Source organism: Triturus cristatus, chromosome 3_1, assembly GCF_964204655.1.
Source record: "Triturus cristatus chromosome 3_1, aTriCri1.1, whole genome shotgun sequence".
NCBI classification, from domain to species: Eukaryota; Metazoa; Chordata; class Amphibia; order Caudata; family Salamandridae; genus Triturus; species Triturus cristatus.
The window spans coordinates 926326024-926347284 of NC_140583.1; positions in this window are offsets into that span (position 1 = coordinate 926326024).

Consider the following 21261-nt stretch of genomic DNA (forward strand, 5'->3'; position numbering starts at 1 on the left):
GCACAACATACCACATGCGAACCAACTCTGCTTTCCTAGTCATCACCTACTAAAGGATAAAAAGCCTGAAATCAACCGCACGTTTGAACTTACTTAAAGGATACTTCCTGCATTGAAGACTCCATGCCCCAGAATGCTTCATGGTCGAATTTGCACTTAGAACACGCCCAGTTGGGGCAGGGTTACGATTGAATAAAGTCAGTAACGAACTCAATACAGGTGTCAGTCGTGTGGTTTATGGCAGCCCAAGAAGAAGGGGCTTTTCGCCTCGAAACGCGTCGGCAACATGAATTCATTGATGCAGTGAAAGGCAGAGAGCATTATCAAGCCGGAGGGCGGTATGTTGTCGAGTGACCTCTTAATGCTTGGGCATTTGTTTGATAAAATTACTGCGCGGCTGCCCAGCCGCGAAGAGGAGCACCATCGTCAGCCAGTGAGGAAGGATATCGTTGGCTGAGAGAGGCTGCAGTTCTGCACTGTTCGGGACTGGTACAGCACAACATACCACATGCGAACCAACTCTGCTTTCCTAGTCATCACCTACTAAAGGATAAAAAGCCTGAAATCAACCACACGTTTGAACTTACTTAAAGGATACTTCCTGCATTGAAGACTCCATGCCCCAGAATGCTTCAAGGTCGAACTTGCACTTAGATCACGCCTAGTTGGGGCAGGGTTACGATTGAATAAAGTCAGTAACGAACTCAATACAGGTGTCAGTTGTGTGGTTTATGGCAGCCCAAGAAGAAGGGTCTTTTCGCCTCGAAACGCGTCGGCAACATGAATTCATTGATGTAGTGAAAGGCAGAGAGCATTATCAAGCCGGAGGGCGGTATGTTGTCGAGTGACCTCTTAATGCTTGGGCATTTGTTTGATAAAATTACTGCGCGGCTGCCCAGCCGCGAAGAGGAGCACCATCGTCAGCCAGTGAGGAAGGATATCGTTGGCTGAGAGAGGCTGCAGTTCTGCACTGTTCGGGACTGGTACAGCACAACATACCACATGCGAACCAACTCTGCTTTCCTAGTCATCGCCTACTAAAGGATAAAAAGCCTGAAATCAACCGCACGTTTGAACTTACTTAAAGGATACTTCCTGCATTTAAGACTCCATGCCCCAGAATGCTTCATGGTCGAACTTGCACTTAGAACACGCCCAGTTGGGGCAGGGTTACGATTGAATAAAGTCAGTAACGAACTCAATACAGGTGTCAGTCGTGTGGTTTATGGCAGCCCAAGAAGAAGGGGCTTTTCGCCTCGAAACGCGTCGGCAACATGAATTCATTGATGCAGTGAAAGGCAGAGAGCATTATCAAGCCGGAGGGCGGTATGTTGTCGAGTGACCTCTTAATGCTTGGGCATTTGTTTGATAAAATTACTGCGCGGCTGCCCAGCCGCGAAGAGGAGCACCATCGTCAGCCAGTGAGGAAGGATATCGTTGGCTGAGAGAGGCTGCAGTTCTGTACTGTTCGGGACTGGTACAGCACAACATACCACATGCGAACCAACTCTGCTTTCCTAGTCATCGCCTACTAAAGGATAAAAAGCCTGAAATCAACCGCACGTTTGAACTTACTTAAAGGATACTTCCTGCATTTAAGACTCCATGCCCCAGAATGCTTCATGGTCGAACTTGCACTTAGAACACGCCCAGTTGGGGCAGGGTTACGATTGAATAAAGTCAGTAACGAGCTCAATACAGGTGTCAGTCGTGTGGTTTATGGCAGCCCAAGAAGAAGGGGCTTTTCACCTCGAAACGCGTCGGCAACATGAATTCATTGATGCAGTGAAAGGCAGAGAGCATTATCAAGCCGGAGGGTGGTATGTTGTCGAGTGACCTCTTAATGCTTGGGCATTTGTTTGATAAAATTACTGCGCGGCTGCCCAGCCGCGAAGAGGAGCACCATCGTCAGCCAGTGAGGAAGGATATCGTTGGCTGAGAGAGGCTGCAGTTCTGCACTGTTCGGGACTGGTACAGCACAACATACCACATGCGAACCAACTCTGCTTTCCTAGTCATCACCGACTAAAGGATAAAAAGCCTGAAATCAACCGCACGTTTGAACTTACTTAAAGGATACTTCCTGCATTGAAGACTCCATGCCCCAGAATGCTTCATGGTCGAACTTGCACTTAGAACACGCCCAGTTGGGGCAGGGTTACGATTGAATAAAGTCAGTAACGAACTCAATACAGGTGTCAGTCGTGTGGTTTATGGCAGCCCAAGAAGAAGGGGCTTTTCGCCTCGAAACGCGTCGGCAACATGAATTCATTGATGCAGTGAAAGGCAGAGAGCATTATCAAGGCGGAGGGCGGTATGTTGTCGAGTGACCTCTTAATGCTTGGGCATTTGATTGATAAAATTACTGCGCGGCTGCCCAGCCGCGAAGAGGAGCACCATCGTCAGCCAGTGAGGAAGGATATCGTTGGCTGAGAGAGGCTGCAGTTCTGAACTGTTCTGGACTGGTACAGCACAACATACCACATGCGAACCAACTCTGCTTTCCTAGTCATCACCTACTAAAGGATAAAAAGCCTGAAATCAACCGCACGTTTGAACTTACTTAAAGGATACTTCCTGCATTGAAGACTCCATGCCCCAGAATGCTTCATGGTCGAACTTGCACTTAGAACACGCCCAGTTGGGGCAGGGTTACGATTGAATAAAGTCAGTAACGAACTCAATACAGGTGTCAGTCGTGTGGTTTATGGCAGCCCAAGAAGAAGGGGCTTTTCACCTCGAAACGCGTCGGCAACATGAATTCATTGATGCAGTGAAAGGCAGAGAGCATTATCAAGCCGGAGGGCGGTATGTTGTCGAGTGACCTCTTAATGCTTGGGCATTTGTTTGATAAAATTACTGCGCGGCTGCCCAGCCGCGAAGAGGAGCACCATCGTCAGCCAGTGAGGAAGGATATCGTTGGCTGAGAGAGGCTGCAGTTCTGCTCTGTTCGGGACTGGTACAGCACAACATACCACATGCGAACCAACTCTGCTTTCCTAGTCATCACCTACTAAAGGATAAAAAGCCTGAAATCAACCGCACGTTTGAACTTACTTAAAGGATACTTCCTGCATTGAAGACTCCATGCCCCAGAATGCTTCATGGTCGAATTTGCACTTAGAACATGCCCAGTTGGGGCAGGGTTACGATTGAATAAAGTCAGTAACGAACTCAATACAGGTGTCAGTCGTGTGGTTTATGGCAGCCCAAGAAGAAGGGGCTTTTCGCCGCGAAACGCGTCGGCAACATGAATTCATTGATGCAGTGAAAGGCAGAGAGCATTATCAAGCCGGAGGGCGGTATGTTGTCGAGTGACCTCTTAATGCTTGGGCATTTGTTTGATAAAATTACTGCGCGGCTGCCCAGCCGCGAAGAGGAGCACCATCGTCAGCCATTGAGGAAGGATATCGTTGGCTGAGAGAGGCTGCAGTTCTGCACTGTTCGGGACTGGTACAGCACAACATACCACATGCAAACCAACTCTGCTTTCCTAGTCATCACCTACTAAAGGATAAAAAGCCTGAAATCAACCGCACGTTTGAACTTACTTAAAGGATACTTCCTGCATTGAAGACTCTATGCCCCAGAATGCTTCATGGTCGAACTTGCACTTAGAACACGCCCAGTTGGGGCAGGGTTACGATTGAATAAAGTCAGTAACGAACTCAATACAGGTGTCAGTCGTGTGGTTTATGGCAGCCCAAGAAGAAGGGGCTTTTCGCCTCGAAACGCGTCGGCAACATGAATTCATTGATGCAGTGAAAGGCAGAGAGCATTATCAAGCCGGAGGGCGGTATGTTGTCGAGTGACCTCTTAATGCTTGGGCATTTGTTTGATAAAATTACTGCGCGGCTGCCCAGCCGCGAAGAGGAGCACCATCGTCAGCCAGTGAGGAAGGATATCGTTGGCTGAGAGAGGCTGCAGTTCTGCACTGTTCGGGACTGGTACAGCACAACATACCACATGCGAACCAACTCTGCTTTCCTAGTCATCACCTACTAAAGGATAAAAAGCCTGAAATCAACCGCACGTTTGAACTTACTTAAAGGATACTTCCTGCATTGAAGACTCCATGCCCCAGAATGCTTCATGGTCGAACTTGCACTTAGAACACGCCCAGTTGGGGCAGGGTTACGATTGAATAAAGTCAGTAACGAACTCAATACAGGTGTCAGTCGTGTGGTTTATGGCAGCCCAAGAAGAAGGGGCTTTTCGCCTCGAAACGCGTCGGCAACATGAATTCATTGATGCAGTGAAAGGCAGAGAGCATTATCAAGCCGGAGGGCGGTATGTTGTCGAGTGACCTCTTAATGCTTGGGCATTTGTTTGATAAAATTACTGCGCGGCTGCCCAGCCGCGAAGAGGAGCACCATCGTCAGCCAGTGAGGAAGGATATCGTTGGCTGAGAGAGGCTGCAGTTCTGCACTGTTCGGGACTGGTACAGCACAACATACCACATGCGAACCAACTCTGCTTTCCTAGTCATCACCTACTAAAGGATAAAAAGCCTGAAATCAACCGCACGTTTGAACTTACTTAAAGGATACTTCCTGCATTGAAGACTCCATGCCCCAGAATGCTTCATGGTCGAACTTGCACTTAGAACACGCCCAGTTGGGGCAGGGTTACGATTAAATAAAGTCAGTAACGAACTCAATACAGGTGTCAGTCGTGTGGTTTATTGCAGCCCAAGAAGAAGGGGCTTTTCGCCTCGAAACGCGTCGGCAACATGAATTCATTGATGCAGTGAAAGGCAGAGAGCATTATCAAGCCGGAGGGCGGTATGTTGTCGAGTGACCTCTTAATGCTTGGGCATTTGTTTGATAAAATTACTGCGCGACTGCCCATCCGCAAAGAGGAGCACCATCGTCAGCCAGTGAGGAAGGATATCGTTGGCTGAGAGAGGCTGCAGTTCTGCAGTGTTCGGGACTGGTACAGCACAACATACCACATGCGAACCAACTCTGCTTTCCTAGTCATCACCTACTAAAGGATAAAAAGCCTGAAATCAACCGCATGTTTGAACTTACTTAAAGGATACTTCCTGCATTGAAGACTCCATGCCCCAGAATGCTTCATGGTCGAACTTGCACTTAGAACACGCCCAGTTGGGGCAGGGTTACGATTGAATAAAGTCAGTAACGAACTCAATACAGGTGTCAGTCGTGTGGTTTATGGCAGCCCAAGAAGAAGGGGCTTTTCGCCTCGAAACGCGTCGGCAACATGAATTCATTGATGCAGTGAAAGGCAGAGAGCATTATCAAGCCGGAGGGCGGTATGTTGTCGAGTGACCTCTTAATGCTTGGGCATTTGTTTGATAAAATTACTGCGCGGCTGCCCAGCCGCGAAGAGGAGCACCATCGTCAGCCAGTGAGGAAGGATATCGTTGGCTGAGAGAGGCTGCAGTTCTGCACTGTTCGGGACTGGTACAGCACAACATACCACATGCGAACCAACTCTGCTTTCCTAGTCATCACCTACTAAAGGATAAAAAGCCTGAAATCAACCGCACGTTTGAACTTACTTAAAGGATACTTCCTGCATTGAAGACTCCATGCCCCAGAATGCTTCATGGTCGAGCTTGCACTTAGAACACGCCCAGTTGGGGCAGGGTTACGATTGAATAAAGTCAGTAACGAACTCAATACAGGTGTCAGTCGTGTGGTTTATGGCAGCCCAAGAAGAAGGGGCTTTTCGCCTCGAAACGCGTCGGCAACATGAATTCATTGATGCAGTGGAAGGCAGAGAGCATTATCAAGCCGGAGGGCGGTATGTTGTCGAGTGACCTCTTAATGCTTGGGCATTTGTTTGATAAAATTACTGCGCGGCTGCCCAGCCGCGAAGAGGAGCACCATCGTCAGCCAGTGAGGAAGGATATCGTTGGCTGAGAGAGGCTGCAGTTCTGCACTGTTCGGGACTGGTACAGCACAACATACCACATGCGAACCAACTCTGCTTTCCTAGTCATCACCTACTAAAGGATAAAAAGCCTGAAATCAACCGCACGTTTGAACTTACTTAAAGGATACTTCCTGCATTGAAGACTCCATGCCCCAGAATGCTTCATGGTCGAACTTGCACTTAGAACACGCCCAGTTGGGGCAGGGTTACGATTGAATAAAGTCAGTAACGAACTCAATACAGGTGTCAGTCGTGTGGTTTATGGCAGCCCAAGAAGAAGGGGCTTTTCGCCTCGAAACGCGTCGGCAACATGAATTCATTGATGCAGTGAAAGGCAGAGAGCATTATCAAGCCGGAGGGCGGTATGTTGTCGAGTGACCTCTTAATGCTTGGGCATTTGTTTGATAAAATTACTGCGCGGCTGCCCAGCCGCGAAGAGGAGCACCATCGTCAGCCAGTGAGGAAGGATATCGTTGGCTGAGAGAGGCTGCAGTTCTGCACTGTTCGGGACTGGTACAGCACAACATACCACATGCGAACCAACTCTGCTTTCCTAGTCATCACCTACTAAAGGATAAAAAGCCTGAAATCAACCGCACGTTTGAACTTACTTAAAGGATACTTCCTGCATTGAAGACTCCATGCCCCAGAATGCTTCATGGTCGAACTTGCACTTAGAACACGCCCAGTTGGGGCAGGGTTACGATTGAATAAAGTCAGTAACGAACTCAATACAGGTGTCAGTCGTGTGGTTTATGGCAGCCCAAGAAGAAGGGGCTTTTCGCCTCGAAACGCGTTGGCAACATGAATTCATTGATGCAGTGAAAGGCAGAGAGCATTATCAAGCCGGAGGGCGGTATGTTGTCGAGTGACCTCTTAATGCTTGGGCATTTGTTTGATAATATTTTTATATATATATATATATATTAATATATATAGATATATATAGATATAGATATATATAGATATATATATATGTATCTCAAGCTCCTGTTTTGCACCCAAGGTCAAGGCACTCAGAGGCGGGTGCTCGTCGTGGCGGTGCTCCACGTTAAAATCAGTGTAATGGTTTGAAATACATTTTAGGTTGACTATTGTATGTTAGGCATACTTTGAAATACTGATTCACGGTTTAAAGTTTGTTGAGTATGACCAACGAATTTCGGAGCTCGTTGCATACAGCTTCACATTCTATGTGTGCTGAGCGGCACCACATTTGTTTAAAATGAATTCACGCATTTCCTCGAGCAGTAGAATTTGGGCTGAGAGAGGTTTATGTCTGCAAAACTCATGGTAGCTTTGGCATTAATACATTTATTTGTATAGAGTACCATGTAAAGATGGCCGCCATGTATTGTGCAATATGATCAGCATATACCGCTGTCGCTGTCGTTGCTTTAATCACGTGAACAATTTAAAAATGCCTCTACACCGCGATCAATGGAAACCCTGACAAAGGAATTTCCGAAACGCGTCTGTTTCTGTGTGGCTGATTAAAAAATTGTGACGATACCCCCGAGTGCTGGACTTTACTTGAGAAAGGTGATTAAGTCTTGGAGCGCTGATATATATGCATCTATATATATATATATATATTCACTGAAAAAAATATAGGTTTCACACACGTTATAGTTAGGAATTAGCATTTAAAAAACCTTGCAAATTCACTTAAAAAACCATAGGTTTCACACATGTTATAGTTAGCTGGACATTTCACTCGTGAAAAACCATTGAAATTCCCCCGTTATAGTTAGTGCAGGCAACTATAACTCATGCGACCGCAATCCTCTGCTGATGACATCAGATATTACATCACTGTATTTAGACACTTATTTACCCATGTCTTCTTCCATTAACGTTTAGCTATACATATATTACAAATATTTATTTTTCAGAAAGACACATATGTCATCAGTGATGTAATATCTGACGTCATCAGCAGAGGATTGCGGTCGCGTGAGTTATAGTTGCCTGCACTAACTATAACTGGGGAATTTCTTTTTTTTTTTTCTTTTTTTTTTTGAAACCGTTTATTACAAGACTCAAAAATATACAAATATGGGCCTACAACCTTCCGGCCGGCCGCTAGCAATGAAAGGAGCATACGATATACATTTATAAACACATGGTGCTGCGGCTGAGCATGCACAGGAGGTAACATCGTTGCGAGCCACACTATCCAGACCCCACTATACGGTTCCATTTTAAACTTAAAGAACGACAAATACAAACAAACCCACAAGGCAATCCTCAATCGGAAATAGCAACACGTGCTCCCCTAGAGGGGGGATCCTAGCCATCCATAGGAATCTCAAGAGGGGGGAGAGATCAGAACTAGGGCTGGGTACACCTAATGCCCAGGTACCGGGAGGATGAGTTGGCTAAGGGGACGGGGCCGGCGACGGATCAGGCAATAACGGTGGAGCACAGATTCCCCCGCGGTAGCCGTTCCAGGGGCCCCATACTTTCACCCATGTCACAGGCTTACCTCTCGCCACATACACCACCTTTTCCCGAAACATGCACCAATCCATATGTTCCTTCCAGGCCGAGACAGTCGGGGGCCTCTGGGATCCCCACAGTTGAGCAATATCACACTTGGCAACCATATACCCCAGAGTCACCCACCACGTCTGCGGCACCGAGTAATCGGTAGGTTCCCACATATTCAACAGGCATCTCCTCGCTTCGGGCAACAGCGCCACATGCGTAACCACTCGCAGCACCTCATGCACACCACGCCAGAACCCCTCCACCTCCGGGCACTCCCACAAGATATGCAGAAAAGTCCCCAACGCACCACACCCACGTTTACACAAACCGTCCTCAGCACAGCCCATACGCAGGAGCTTTGGCCCGGTCATGTAGACCCTGTGGAGTATCTTGAGCTGGACGAAACGAAGGCGAGCCGGTATGGCCACCTCTTTCGGGGAGGCCACCGCGGAGATCCAGTCCTCGTCGTCCAGCTCCAGCCCATCGGCTACCCAAGCCTCACGAAGGGCCGTCAACAAGCCTGAGCGGTCGTTGATCAGTTTTTTGTAGATCAGTGAGATCGTGCTGTCCGGGATGTGTCCATCCAGCACTCTATCCTCCAGGGGGGAACACTCCGGGATGGAGGCAACGTCCGGAAAGACGGAGCCCAGTGCATGACGGACCTGCAAATACCGAAAGTACTCGCTGCCCTGTAACTGAAATTCCATCTGCAGCATCTCGAACGTTTTAAATCCTCCCTTCGTCCAGAGATCCCCCACTTTGCTAATACCTATTATGTCCCACTTCTCAAAGCCCTTCGAGGTCCACAAGGAGCCCAACCGCTCAGACGCGTATAGTGGTGACGCCCGGGTCAAACGGTCCTTCCACCCCATATCTGCATTGGCCGCGTGCCACACTCGCACCATGACACGCGTGGGGCCCGTTAAGCGAGCGTCGGGTGCGCTAGAGTAGAGCGCTCGATTATGGTCACCACCTGGAAGTAACAACCTATCCATTTCAAATGCCGGGTTTAAGGCGGGCCCATATAGGCCCTGATTAATCGCAGCTAGCTGGGAGGCCCAATAGTACCGTTTAATATCTGGGAGGGCACTCCCCCCGTCATACCATGGGAGTGTCAGCTTCGCCAGGGCAATACGTGGCCTCCCGTCCCAGAACAGGCGGCGTTGCAAACTCTCCACCTCGCGGAAGTAGCGCGCTGGGACGAGGTCCATAGTGTTCTGCAACGCGTACAGGAAACGCGGCAGCGACATCATTTTAAACAATGCCGCCCGGCCGAGCGGCGAAAGCGGCAAGCGCCGCCAGCGCGCGACATCCTCTTTCAGACGCTGGAGGGGGGGAAGCAAGTTCCGATCATACCGGGCCTCCGGGTCCAGAGTAATGAAGACACCCAGGTACCTGAATCCCTGCTGGGCGACCTGGATCGGACAGCCCCGCGGGAGGATAGGAGCCTCCCCGGAGAGAACATACACACACGATTTAGCCCAGTTGATGACAAGACCGGAGTTACGACCGAATGAGTGCAAAACATCAACCAGTACTATGAGTGATTTACGTGGGGAAGCTAGGTACAAGAGGATGTCATCAGCGTATAGGGATACGCGGTCCTCATACTCGGGGGTCCAGCGGAGACCACGGATGGAAGGCTCCCACCGCAGCCACTCCGCCAGGGGCTCCAAGGCAAGTGCAAAGAGGAGCGGCGATAAGGGGCAGCCCTGCCGTGTGCCTCGGCCCAGCTCGAACGGAGCCGATACCCTTCCGTTCACCACCACCTGCGCCAATGGGCCCGAATACAGCAATTTGACCCAACTGATGAACCCCGGGCCAAATCCAAACTTCGCAAGCATCGCCCAGATGTATGGCCATTCAAGCGCGTCAAACGCCATGGTGGCGTCTAAGGACGCCAAAATGGCCGGCTCCCGTAAGAACGGGGCACGTGCGAGCACACCGTGCAAACGCCGCAAATTAAGGGCTGTGTTGCGATGGGGAATAAAGCCGGACTGGTCCTGATGAACCAAATCGCCCACCACGCCGACCAGCCGATTGGCCAGTACCTTGGCGAGAATCTTGGGCTCCGCATTCAGTAGCGAAATGGGCCGATAGGATGTAACCCGGTCCCGAGGTCTCCCCTCCTTGTGGATGACCACGATTGTAGCCAGACGCTGGTCCAGCGGGAGGGAGCCCACCGAGTGTGCCGCCAGGAACATAGCCCGGAGGTGGGGCGCCAGCGTATCCGGTCGCAACTTGTACAACTCGATAGGGAGACCATTCAGACCCATGGCCTTGCCGGAAGCGACCGAGCGTATGGCGAGGGCGATTTCGTCGGAGGTGGGAGCTGCGTCCAGTGACACCCTGTCAGCCCCGGAAAGGGACGGCAGCGCGATATCCCTGAGCAGGGCACGGGAATCCTCTTCCGAGCAGGGAGACATCGGGGAATACACCCCACGGAAATAATCCGCGAAACAGGAGACGATTTCTTCTGGCTCAGTTACACACACACCATCCGTTTTCTCAATCAGCGGGACCACACGATTCGCTCTCTCTTTTTTGTCCAACCACGCTATCAGTTTACTAGCCTTATCACCCACATCATACAGTCGCCCCTGTTGCTCTCTACTGAGGCCCCTGGCCGCCTCCGTGACGAGGGCCCTATAGGCCGCTTGCTTGAGTTGGAGAACATGTAATGCGGCATCCGTCACCCCACCTTCTAGATTACCCTCCAACTCGGCTATTTCAGCCTCCATCCGGGTCACCTCCTCCCGCTCGCGCCTCCGGGCGTGGGAAATAAGGGATAGGGCCTCCCCTCGAAGTACTATCTTGAAGGCCTCCCACAGTGGTACAGCCGAAGGCACGGACCCCACATTCTCATCAAAATATCGCTGAAGGGATTTAATCAATTCAGCGCGAATGGTGGGGTCGCGCAGGTACCAAGGATTGATTGGGACCACCCTACCCTCACCCTTCGGAAAGACATCAAAGTGTAGTAGGAGCGGGGAGTGGTCCGAAATGCCCCGTGGCAAGTGGCGCACCTCTCCCACCCTCCCAACATAGGCCGCCGGGACAAGGACATAGTCTAGTCGTGAGAGACTACCATGGGCTCCCGAGTGGAAAGTGTACTGCAGCTGCGTGGGGTGTTTTAAACGCCAGCAGTCCACTAATCCAAATGTATCCAAGAGGCCGGGCAGCCACGCCTGTGCCCGGGGGAGGTCCCTAGGGGGGTGACGATCCACAGTCCCAGATACCACCGCATTAAAATCCCCCCCCACAACTAAAAGCCCCCCCGGAAGGCCAAGGAGAAGGCGCCCAAGGTCCGCAAAGGTGGTCGACTGCAGCCCCGGTGGGATGTATACTGACAATAAGACAACCACTTTGCCCTCCAGTCTTCCCACCAAGACCGTGTAACGTCCCCTGTCATCGTGGAGCACCTCATCAATCTCCAACGGGAGCGAGTTCTTCACCATGATGCCCACACCCCTTGAGCCAGACGTGAAGCCCGAGTGAGCCACTAGGCGATAGCCACGCCGATTCATGGCGCAGAAGGAGTTGCCAATGAGGTGTGTCTCCTGCAGAAAGACCACATCGGGCGAGATTCGCTTCAAAAACTGCAGGACCACACCTCGTTTGATCCTGTCCCCCAGTCCATTCACATTCCAAGACAACAAAGTTAATTCCCTATCCCCCATCATATACAGAAGCCATCATTCGTCCCCCGGAGAGCACTTTAGAACTAACACAAAAATACGTTTGCCTTGTGATAAAAACGAACAACACCCCATCCCTACCCACCCACCCCAACAGAACTCCCCCCTCCCTGCACCCCTGCATGAGCCCGAACAGCCCCCCCAACGTGCAGTGTGCCTGTCGCCCCATATATAGATAGACTAACTAGACCCCCCAGAGGAGGAGGGAGAACCCCCAATAGACCCAACACAACCTCCATAGGAGGGGAACTTACAAAAAACTGACGCAGAATCGGCATCATTTTCGTCCAGAGTGAGGCCCAATAGTAGACCCTCAGTCCCGATTCAGCGTGCCGTCTCCCCCCGCCGCCCCCCCCCCCACCCCCCCGATCACGATCCCCGGGCAGAGTATCCAGCCAGTCCCCGGCCGCTTCGGGACGATCAAAGAAGTGTGTGCGACCATCCACCTCCACTCGCAGCTTGGCTGGGAAGAGCATGGCGTATTTGAGGTTTAGGTCCCGAAGACGGCGCTTGACGCCTAGGAAGCTCAGTCTCTGCTTCTGGACCGCTGGGGTGAAATCAGGATAAAAATTAACCTCCATATTGTCAAGCTTGACCGGTCCATGCAGTCTGGAGGTTTGCAGGATAGCGTCTCTGTCCCGAAAATTGAAAATCCGGGCGATGAGAGGTCTTGGAGGGGCTCCGACCTTCGGCCTTCCCCCGGGAACCCTGTGGGCCCTCTCCACAGTGAAGAGTTTGCTCAGCCCCCGTGGCTGGAGATGGGTAGCAATCAGGTCCACCACAAAGAGATCCGCCGCCGCCTCCTCGCGTCCCTCGGGCACCCCGATAAGGCGGATGTTGTTCCTCCGTGCCCGATTCTCGGAGTCCTCCAGGCGTCAATCCATAAGCGCACTCGCCTGACTAAGCCGGCGCACCTCTGTTTGCAAGGCCGCCACATCTGTCGTTAGGCCCGATGCGGTGTGGGCCAAAGAATCCACTCGGTCGTTGGTTTTGGAAAGATCGGCCCTCACCAGGCCAACATCCACGAGGACCGAGTCGATCTTCTGCGCCAGTGTATCAAACCGCTGGCCCACCGAGGCCTTCATCTCGGCAATGGCGCCCATGACATCTCGCAGAGTCAGATCTGCGGGCAGGTCTGGGGCATCAGGAGGGCTCTCAGGGGACTTGCGCGGTCCATCGGGAGATCCCTTCTGGAGGGTATAGCGGTCCATACTGTTAGCCTGATGGACGGCGCCACGCCGGGTCGATTTGGTCTTTGCCCGGTCTCCATCTTGTTTCGTGGCCATGGCCACCAGTCTCCCAGTCGCACCAGCCACGTCGTGTAGGGCAGGAAAGCAGGGCCACGAGCTCCGGGGGGGGCCCCCTCAAAGCAGCGGGGTGGATCACAGCCTGCAGGCAGGCAGGGTCTCCCAGCAAGGCCACACCAACACCAAGGGCTCCACGACCCAACCTCGCAGAGACGACAAGGGGGTGTGAAAGCGAAAGCGAAAGTGCGGGGTACGCGAGTCGCCAGGCCCTGCCTGCCGCTGTTGTTCACTTTGTCACTGGATCACCCCACAGCGCAAATCCGGGGTCCGGCGAGGGGAAGGCCGCAAAGCTCAATCGGTGCTCACTCCGGTGTCCGAGGTCCGATTCGGAAGCGGGAAACGGGTGCCACCTCAGCTCAGGTTCACCAACATAGTCCCCTCATCCAGGGCAGGATAATTTCAGGATAATCGTAGGAGGTTGCGGAGGTCCTCGGGAGCCTCGCACCTACACGGCCATCTTGGTTGCGCGCTAGGCTCCTCCCCTAACTGGGGAATTTCAATCGTTTTTCACGAGTGAAATGTCCAGCTAACTATAACATGTGTGAAACCTATGGTTTTTTAAGTGAATTTGCAAGGTTTTTTAAATGCTAATTCCTAACTATAACGTGTGTGAAACCCATGGTTTTTTCAGTGAATTTGTACGGTTTTTTAAATGCTAAGTTATGATTTTTTTTTTTTTTTCACGCACCGCGCGCCCACGTTACGCAGTTCGCGGAATTTTTCCATTTCTACCGTACGCGTACCCCGCGATTTTTTGCAAAAAAATTAAAGGAAATTTTGGCCCTTGGGGGTCCTTCTGGGACCCCCTGACAAAGGCTAGGGGGTCAGGAACTGTCCACCATGCCCCCTTTTCACGTTCTCCACCTTTGTTTTTCACCCCCTCAGACTGCGAGAGACAATATGGCGGCCGACACTTCCTGGTTTCGACCGATTCGAATGTTTACTAAGATCTAACAACCAATCAGAATCGCGCTCGCGCACGGCAGCGTGCGCATACGATAAGTTTTACCGTACGCGCACCGTGCGCGCTTTTAGATATATATATTGATTTAAATGCAATTTTCTCAGGAAATACTGAACAGATTTACACCAGACCTGCAAAAGGCACATCCCTGACCTGAGGACTACCTCTCTGCCAAATTTCAAGTAATTCTGTTCAGCCGTTCGGGCTGTAGCTTGGACTAAAGGTCCTATGGAAAAATGCATGGGAAAAACGCGTTTTGGGACCCCCCCTTTTTCTCAGCCCCCGCTTGACGAATCCCCCCGAGACTTTCAGGGAAGGAGCAGAGCGGAGCACCCCACCTATTTTGAAATTTTGCGAGGATTCGTCAATCGGCGCCAAAGTTATTCCAAACAGAATGTTGCGGATTTCCTATGGAAACACGGTCCTAACTATAACTATCTACTGACGACCGCCAGTAGGTAATATATATACTTTCCTAAAGACTGAGACTGGTCACTAATACCAGTTTACTGATTTGAACTGTTATACACAACCATTCAAATGTCTTTGTAATCAGGCTACTGACAGCTATGGTATATATTTTTTGTTATCAATCAGTATTGCGAAACAATTCTCCCTAACATTGAAACTGGTGTAACAGAAGGGAACTCTGTTAACAATAAATTTTGTCAAGGTTCCTGAGTGCGAGTGTCATTTGCTTCAAAATTGATTTTGGCCGCTGGCTTGGCCCAACACTCGCACCCGCTGCTGAGCGATCCGAATCCAAGCCGCATTGTTGAAAATCCATTTGAAATCGGAGGCGCCCGACGGAAACGAGAACGCTGAAACAACACTGTGAAACCCGCTGAAACGCCGCAAGACGGGGCAGAGAGCGCCGCCTTTACGGGAGCTTTCACATCGGGTAAGTGTTTAGCAATGTGCTCTTAATCGTGTACGTACATATTCCGCCGAAGCGACTTGATAGTGTAAAACTGTATCAACCCGACATTTGCGCATGGAACCAAAGCGCAGAATCGGCATTGACTTACACTTAGTAGGAACCTTGTGAGTGTCACAACAATTTCGAGACAACCCGCTTGAAACATCAACATACCCTTTGATACATTTGGCAACTGGACTTATGTCATAAGGGAAAAATACTTGGCAATTGCAACTGAGATCTGTACAAAGATGGAGGAACGTAAAGCCAAACGCGCAATCAAAGCAGCAACTTTTTTTCAACCCGAGGGAAACGATGACGCCCCTACGGATGTGAATACAGCAACACGCAAAGATACCAATCCAACATTACAGCAATTGTTCTTATCAATTGAAAAACAGTACAAGCGGGAAATAAGCAAAAGCTGGGAAGCACTCGCACTTCAAAAGTATCTTGAAATCAATCGAATCCCACGCGGGCTGAGAATCTTTACAATGCCCACCCACCCAGATACAAGAACTGACATGCTTGAGGAATGGGGGGCAAATAATACAGCATGTAGCCAAAACATGATGCGCATCCTTATAAAATATGCTGAAAAGGATCTAGAGGAAATACATAACCAAATTCAAGAATTGGAAGCCAAAATCTGTGCCAATAATAAAGAAGATACTGAAAAACTAAGGAAAGAAATGGAAGACCGTCTAGAGAAGTATGAGGACGAAATTGAACAACGAAAAAAGAGAAAGTTTGCCCGTGATGAAGCTGATTACAAGTATGGCAGAATACTCACGTTTGCCAAAAGGTTTGATGTACTGAAAATTAACCAAGCAACACAACCTGCAAAACCCTCAGGTGATGTAGAAACAGAATCAGATGTCAGCGGTAGTGAGAGTGAAAAAACTTCCAGTACTAACAAACCTACCAACACGACTTTTTTAGAGGAAATGCGCCTCGTCAACCTGGACCAGAACCTATTCCGGACCCGGGGGCGAGGCAGAGGCAGAGGACGAGGCAGAGGGTATGGAAGAGGCAATTCAAAGTTTTCAGAAGCCTCAGGAAAACCCGGAGATCCAAACGAAAGAAGAACATATGGACTCAGAAATCGCACAAAGAAGAATTAGGCATGGAAAACCTAATAATCAACTTATCAGACTACGTGCTGACAGACACTGAACACAAGATCCTCAATAAAGGCCTATCCTTTTGCCCAGAAAAACATCTCGACTACACTACTACCAAAATTGACATATATAAATATGTGCGGAAACTAAAACTCACGAAAATACATGCATCAAGGAAACTAAATACCGAGCACTTGGAAGAACATGCTAGCAGTAAACAAACTGAGGAGGACCCACTCACAATTGAGGAAATTCCACACCTATTAAGTCTATATGACTTAGCCAATGATTCGGAAAGCGATCAAACCACTAATTTGGAAATTCTAAAACAACTTGAAATCAACACTAAGCAACACGAACCTAGTGGTCTAAAACAAAAATCTAAATACAGTCCTCAGTTGTCACCAGGGAACAAAATTGATTCTTTCTCTGAAATAATTATGAATGAAATTGACAAAATTGATAAAACAAGGAACAGCAAAACCAGGGAAAATGTCTCCAAAAAACAAAGCCAAGCAATTCGCAATCTGGCAAACAATCCCAACATTATTATAAAACCGGCTGATAAGGGCGGCAATATCGTGATTCTCAATACCAGGGACTATGTAGAAGAAGCCTACCACCAATTAAGTGATACTGAGAAATATGCTAAACTCACTAACAATCCCATTTTTAAAATGCTTCAGGAGATTGAAAAAAACCTTAATGAATGGCATGAACACAACTTACTCAATATTGAGGAGAAAAAATTTCTACTAAAAGAAAACCCAACAATTCCCACGATATATTTTCTGCCGAAAATACACAAAACACTGATCAAACCACCAGGGAGACCAATCGTATCCTCCTGTGATTCAATATATGAAAACATCTCTTTGTATATTGACCGGTATCTCGCACCTCTGGTAAGAAATTTGTCTTCTTACATTCAAGACACAAGCGACCTTTTACGGATTCTTGCTAACACATCGTGGAACCCCAACTATCTCATGGCAACCATAGATGTAGTATCGTTGTACACATCCATAGAACATACTATTGGCCTGAATGCCTGTGCCTACTTTTTGCGTCAAAAGAGCATACATGAACTGGAACACTCAGCCATGTTATTGACAATGATTGAAATCTGTCTAAAGAATAATATATTTCTCTTCAATCATCAATTGTACCATCAACTATGTGGCTGTGCCATGGGAATTTCCTTTTCGCCCAATTACGCTTACCTCACAATGGGATGGTGGGAGAAGGAAATAGCATGGGGTCCACAGAACAACACAGCACTAGATAAAATCGTTTTGTGGTCACGATACATTGACGATCTGTTTTTAATTTGGAATGGAGATAAAGAAGACTTTATGACATACTTCAATACACTCAACAATAACAACATTGGACTCTCATTCACGTGCAACACCAGCCGTCACAAAATTGACTTCCTGGATATATCAGTGTACATCGAAAATGACCAATTTGAAACAACTTTATTTAGGAAGAAAACAGCCACCAACAGCATCCTGCATGCAGACAGCTTCCACCCTAAGGCTCTACTCAGAAGCATCCCCTACGGCGAATTCATTTGCATGAAAAGAAACTGTTCAAAAGATGAAGATGCTAACAAACAAATTCTAGAGTGTACCAGCAGACTTCAAAAACGTGGTTACAGAATGAGAGACCTCAATTAATGCATGGAACGAGTACAAACAAAAAGCAGAACAGATATTCTGGTCAAGAAACACCCGGAACCGAATAATCAACATACCATCGCACGTCAGACAGTACCGCGATTGGTACTCACATACAGCAAAGAATAGTATAAAATCCGACAAATCATCCAGAAGTATTGGTCAATACTACAACAGGACCAAGATCTAGTGCACATCATCGGAACACAACCATCGATCGCATACAAAAAGGTCCAATCTATCAGAGACCTTACTACAAAGAGTCATTTCCAAACTATCCAAACTGCAGAACCAAACTGGCTTACACTACAACAAATAGGCTTCAGAAAATGCAATAATTGCAAAGCATGCAAAATTGGGAAAAACATGAGAACGCTCGTAGACCCAGAAGGCAAAACCATTCACATCAAACAGAAAATAACATGTACAACAAAATTTGTAATATATGTAATCCAATGTGACTGTGGCAGGCTCTACGTAGGCAGTACTATTTGCATGCTAAAAAAGCGCATTTTGGAGCACGTCAGAGCGGTCAAAAACAGAGACCTCTCCTATGCTACCGCGAAACATATGCTGGCATGCCAGAAAGGAAATTGGATGAATATGTCATTCTTTGCTATTGACTCCATTGAAATCAATGAAAGGATGGGTGACCGGCAAAAGAAACTAAGACAACTTGAATCGAAATACATAATACGACTACAAACTAAATACCCGAGAGGGATGAACTCGGATGAGGAACTTTATGTACACCTCTAGTAGAACTCAGCAATACAAGGACTTTTGGCATACGTACCCATTCTTCCAGTTCTCTCTCCCCCCCTTTCTGAGCAAAGTGCTACCAATAGCTTCTGTAGATTCTCTGATCAATCATCAACTTTGTAACACTTTCCTAAAGACTGAGACTGGTCACTAATACCCGTTTACTGATTTGAACTGTTATACACAACCATTCAAATGTCTTTGTAATCAGGCTACTGACAGCTATGGTATATATTTTTGTTATCAATCAGTATTGCGAAACAATTCTCCCTAACATTGAAACTGGTGTAACAGAAGGGAACTCTGTTAACAATAAATTTTGTCAAGGTTCCTGAGTGCGAGTGTCATTTGCTTGAAAAAAAAAAAAATATATATATATATATATTTAGCTACCTATATATATATATATATATATATATATATATATATATATATATATATATATATATATATATATATATATATATATATATTATCTACTGGCGGTCGCCAGTAGATAGTTATAGTTAGGACCGTGTTTCCATAGGAAATCCGCAATATTCTATTTGGAATAACTTCGGCGCCGGTTGACGAATTCTCGCAAAATTCTCAAAATAGGTGGGGCGCTCCGCTCCGCTCCTACCCTGAAAGTCTCGGGGGGATTCGTCAAGTGGGGGCCGAGAAAAAAGGGGGGTCCCAAAACGCGTTTTCCCCATGCAATTTTCCATAGGGACCTTTAGTCCAAGGTACAGCCCGAACGGCTGAACAGAATTACTTGAAATTTGGCAGAGAGGTAGTCCTCAGCTCAGGGATGTGCCTTTTGCATATATGGAGTCAATCTGTTCAGTAGTTCCTGAGAAAATCAAAAGTAAACCATATACATATGTGGGCGGAGCCTAACCACACATCTCATCCTGAGATCTGATTGGCTGTCAGCACTTCATCCAAGAAGTGTTGGTAGCCATCTTGGGACCAATATACATGATAGCACCTCATTAAAAAGCATTGCAGTTAATAGAAGGTTTTAAGACTTTAGTTACATTATAAATCATTTGTTGATGGTACCATACTCATTTTAGGAATTGTGGTATGTTCTAAGGTGATGTCACCATGTGAAAAAGCCTTCTGCTGGGATATCATGACTGAGAGAAAAATATTTTCTCATGCTTTTCCCACAGATGTTTGGAAGGTGATCTATAAGCTAAACTGAGAGCTTATTTTCTGTAAATTCACATTATCTTTCTCAGTCATGTGAGAATGAAGTCTGACATTCTCAGTAAAACATGTACATCCAACAAGGGCAGAGACTGTCAGTTGATTCCTTTGTGTTCTACTGCAGCTTGCCAGAGTGTTCCAAAGAACAACTAGAGCGCTAACAGTCCTACTTATGAGAAACGTATGGCACACCTGAAGCCATCTTGCTTGGATTAAAGTGGTAACTCTTAAAACATTTAATTTAAAAAGGAACAAAATGAGGGGGTTCATTTTTCCATAAAAAGTATGATTAGTGCTGCAGAAAGAAAAATTAGGGCACATTTTGAGTGACTTCTCAAATCCTCTTCTATTTCATTAAAACAATTCTGACATGCAGACTGAAACATGCACTTTCAATACCAGCAGCAGTTTTCCATGGTGAGCAGTAGCTTTACTACAGTGATCTAATGAGCAAAAAGAGTGCTAACATTCTGAATTTATGGCAAATGTGTGACACATCTGAATGCCTTCTTGATGGAATCAAAGTAAAAAACTGAAAGTATTTCCTACTGAGGAGACTGCAGTAAATGAGGAAATTAGGAAACTTCATAACAAATAAGTCTCCCAAGATGGCCACCAGAGACGAAAGAGCCCAAATGTAGCCCAAATATCACCAAGATGTAGCCCAATGATAGAAGTGTGCAAAACACTTATTATTTTGTGTTTTTGCAGTGTTATATAGTGCAGACTTGTCAGGTATTGGAGTGCTTTACATGAGCATTGGTTACATCACACAAGAACAAATTCATTTTGGTTGTAGACATGGGGAGACTAAGTGATTTGACCAGAATCACAGAATGTCGAGCTGAAGCAGAAACTCCAACCTGGTTCCCCAGTTGCAAAGTCTGCAGTTCTGGAAGTAACACCACATCCTCTCCCCTAAGCGCAACATTTAATCAAGTGGTCAACTGGATAAAAAAACATAAAGATAACAAATAATTTAAAAGTGCTTTGTCGCTATTTAAAAACTCAGAAAATATGTCCTTATTTTAGTCTTTTAGAGCACTAACCACAATTTTGATGCCACTAAGACGCTCTCATATATGTAATTTCTAAAGGAAATGCTCTAGGTATTACAGTTTTGATTACATCAAGATGACGTCAGGCGTTCCAAACTTTTGTAATAAATATAGAATGTTAGCAATCTAGTTGTTCATTAGGATACTGTTGAGAGG